This window comes from Hemibagrus wyckioides, linkage group LG22, assembly GCF_019097595.1.
Source record: "Hemibagrus wyckioides isolate EC202008001 linkage group LG22, SWU_Hwy_1.0, whole genome shotgun sequence".
Classification (NCBI taxonomy): Eukaryota; Metazoa; Chordata; class Actinopteri; order Siluriformes; family Bagridae; genus Hemibagrus; species Hemibagrus wyckioides.
The window spans coordinates 5,217,959-5,222,070 of NC_080731.1; the positions used below are offsets into that span (position 1 = coordinate 5,217,959).

Sequence of the window (4,112 nt, forward strand, 5' to 3'; positions counted from 1 at the left end):
CTACAGGGAGTAGTTGTGGAGCTGGAGCTTTTCAACTAACTCAGCTCCTGAAGTTTACATGTGGTGGACACAGAGAGAGAGAGAGAGAGGGAGAGAGAGAGGGAGAGAGAGAGAGAGGGAGAGAGGAGGTGTGGCTTCAAAACACATCAGGTGCTCTGAGAGACAGGTGTAGAAGTGAAAGGATTAACTTCCACACAGCAGCCAAGCAGACAGCATGAGCTCTCAGTGCTAGGAGGTTGAACCGGACGCTAAGCGAGTGCTGGAGGGCGATGAGGATCTGCCCCCATGCTCGTGCTCCTATCCTCGTGCTTCTGCCCGTTCAGCTGGGATGAACAGATCCTCTCTGTCTGAGGTACGTCCGCTTCTTGTTCGTTCCACACTTCCCTCGAGCTCGGATTACTGAAAGCTCCTCGCATGTTTTGTTATCATTGTTATTATTATTATTACGTGTTATGACGTGTGTGAGGTTTTTTCTCGAGGCATGGGGCAGACGTCCGGGTTAGTTTTGATAAGCTTGCCCGATTATAGACAGGGACGGAATGAAAGAGAATGAATGGTTGCGTGTAATCTGGCAAAGAACAAAACCCGAGTATGTTCCTCGTCCAGTTCAGGACGTGATTGAAATGATTATCTCGCATGTGATCTTGAGGTGAAAGTTAACATCGTGGGACTGATGAGTAGCACAAGGTGTGTGAAGTTTTTTGTTGTTTTTTTTCTAAACCTCTTTCCTGTTCAAGTCTCTTGCTCTGGAAGAATGTTCTCCTCTGCATGAGAATTTGCCTGGAGAGATAACAGATGTTTAGCAGTTATTATCTTTAGTAGCTAAAGCAAATGGATCACGTCATTGCTGCCCTTAATCTACTAAACCCACACAGAAACACATAGAAAAACTGGCATGTCCAGCCAGACTTAAGTTCCTTAACCTTAGACATGTCAAGAGTCAAGTCAAGACACCTAGATGTAACTACTGTTAGTTTCTCATGGGTTACGGAGTGACGCGCTGAATAAACGTGTGAGTAAATCAATAACAATCGGGTCAAAGTAAGGGGTTTGACCGCGACTCCAAAATGGAAAGGAAGAGCATCAATACTTAAAAGTTCCTCAAGGTTCCTCTTGAGACAGCCTAGAACATCTGCTGCTAGTGAAACACACTGCTGTAGGATTCTGAGTCATGTCTTTTCCCCTTAAAGATTGTAGATCTGCTTGAGTCTGGTAAATTTAACCAATTATGTAAAAGTATTTCTCCTCTAATACACTCTGGGGCAAATTAAAGGGCCAACACTCTCTCTCATACACACACACACACACACACACACACAGAAGTGTCACAGATGATTAAAACCGATTAAAAAACACCAACAGGTCAATACGTAAAATTTTCTCTGCACCTTTACCCTAAATATTTCTAATTCTAAAATTAAAATGATTTTTAAAAAATTACATTTTCGATTTTTGCTGATAATACTGTAGTTTTCAAGTGATGGAGGATTTTTGAGTTTCCTGGATCATGAATGCTCTCTCTTGTCATAAGATAAGATAATAGAACAGAGGTCAGAGAAGATTTGACAAAAATGTGGCAATAAGGAAGATGAAATATGAAACGTTGAATAAAATATCTATCTATCTATCTATCTATCTATCTATCTATCTATCTATCTATCTATCTATCTATCTATCTATCTATCTATCTATCTATCTATCTATCTATCTATCTATACTGATCAGGTATAACATTATGACCCCCTGCGTAATATAGAAGGGGTCCCCCTTTTGCTACCATAACAGTCCTGACCCGTCCTGCACTGTGTATTCTGACACCTTTCTATCAGAACCAGCATTAACTTCTTCAGCAGTTTGAGCAACAGTAGCTCGTCTGTTGGATCGGATCACACGGGCCAGCCTTCTCTCCCCACGTGCATCAATGAGCCTTGGCCACCCATGACCCTGTCGCCGGTTCACCACTGTTCTTTCCTTGGACCACTTTTGATAGATACTGACCACTGCAGACCGGGAACACCCCACAAGAGCTGCAGTTTTGGAGATGCTCTGATCCAGTGGTCTAGCCATCACAATCTGGCCCTTGGTCAAATTCACTCAAATCCTTACGCTTGTCCATTTTTCCTGCTTCTAACATCAACTTTGAGGACCAAATGTTCACCTGCTGCCTAATATATCCCACCCACTAACAGGTGCCATGATGAGGAGATCATCAGTCTTATTCACTTCACCTGTTCATAATGTTATGCCTGATCAGTATGTATATATATATATATATATATATATATATATATATATATATATGATTTTAATATCCCTTTGTTCTCACTTTTCGGAGGAAACCAGTGAACCACACACACTCACACACACACACACACACTCACACACACATCCAGAACATGAGCTGTAAATTACAGAGGCTGAAACAGATCCTAGGCTTGACCTATGAACCCTGAAGCCCCGAGGCAGCGGCGTCACCATGACTTTGACGTAAATCAGCAAGTAACTTCTCACAGCCGTAAACAAAGCCGTCCTTGTCAGAGTCAAAAAACAACAAAAAAGAGCGAGTAGGTTTCGCCCGAGAAGAAGAATGAGCAACGTGGGGCTTTGAGCGGGGTTTAAGTCTCCACCACTTTGGCCTACTTTAATCTTCTTTATTCAGAGTCACCTTTTCTCTGTCTGGACGCCGTATTGTCCTTATAGTGCGCTTTTACGGCTCTGGTGGATACGTATTCGAAGCGGTCGGTGGAGATCTGATTTCATGCCGTGTAAGGGGCCGTCCGGATCACTTTCTACCTCCATGTATTATTCACTGAGAGAGTAGATGCATGAGGGCTGTGACGAGTGTCCCGTTCCACTACATACTTACATCATGAACAGGATTCTTCCTTTCCACTCCTGCTTTGTGTCTAATCTCACTTTTGTGTTCTTCACTAGGTTGAGATGATAGATAGAGTTTTGGCGGGCCGGAATAGCAATAGTTGTTTTGTCTCTCGCGGTGTTTCCTTTCACCTTATCAGCGTCCGTTGGGTTTATCATGAAACCTTTCTCCAGGTTTGAGATAAAGGGATTTCCACTTCAGCTTCAATCTGAATATATGTATATACACCGATCAGGCATAACATTATGACTACTATGAAGTGCCGTGAATAAGACTGATGATCTCCTCATCATGGCACCTGTTAGTGGGTGGGATATATTAGGCAGCAAGTGAACATTTTGTCCTCAAAGTTGATGCGTTAGAAGCAGGAAAAATGGACAAGCGTAAGGATTTGAGCGAGATTGACGAAGGGCCAAATTGTGATGGCTAGACCACTGGATCAGAGCATCTCCAAAACTGCAGCTCTTGTGGGGTGTTCCCGGTCTACAGTGGTCAGTATCTATCAAAAGTGGTCTAAGGAAGGAACAGTGGTGAACCGGCGACAGGGTCATGGGTGGCCAAGGCTCATTGATGCACGTGGGGAGCGAAGGCTGGCCCGTGTGATCCGATCCAACAGACGAGCTACTGTTGATCAAACTGCTGAAGAAGTTAATGCTGGTTCTGATAGAAAGGGGTCAGAATACACAGTGCAGGATGGGTCAGGGCTGTTTTGGCAGCAAAAGGATGACCATCGTAATATTAGTTATAATCATAATAGTCATAATGTTATGCCTGATCAGTATATATATATAGTTTGTTTTAATGTACCTGTGTACACGTACCATGATGCAGATCCAGCGTCAGGCTCCTGGGAGGATATTAATTAAGCGAGCAGCAGGAGACGGTGGTGGTGGGGGGTAATAATTGGACACGAGAGGGAAATGATGCGAGCGATGACGAAGGTCAGGTGCTGAATTCGAGAAACGACATAAGAACGGCGCTAAATGACAGACTCCACAGCACTAAAGATGAGCCATAATAATTATTATACTGTAATGACAGAGGAAACACAGCTGCAGGAGATGAGCGTGTAGTTGTAAAGTACACACACACACACACACACACACAATGTACACAACTAACTGTACATCTTCTGTACAGATGGACTCCAAAACGTGACGTGGTCAGGATTAAAGTCAGAAATAAAGGGGTAGTGTGTGTGTGTGTGTGTAGTTGTGTATGCAAAAGTAGACAT

The 4,112-nt window shown here is 43.4% G+C and overlaps 1 protein-coding gene across 1 annotated transcript in view; it reads left to right on the forward strand.

The window, feature by feature from the left end:
• Positions 1-4,112, forward strand: part of gal3st1a (galactose-3-O-sulfotransferase 1a) — a 24,711-nt gene continuing 20,599 nt past the window's right edge. The window contains exon 1 of the mRNA XM_058375549.1: positions 1-352. The gene's annotated coding sequence lies outside the window, so the exon portion shown is untranslated. The remainder of the gene's footprint in view (positions 353-4,112) is intronic.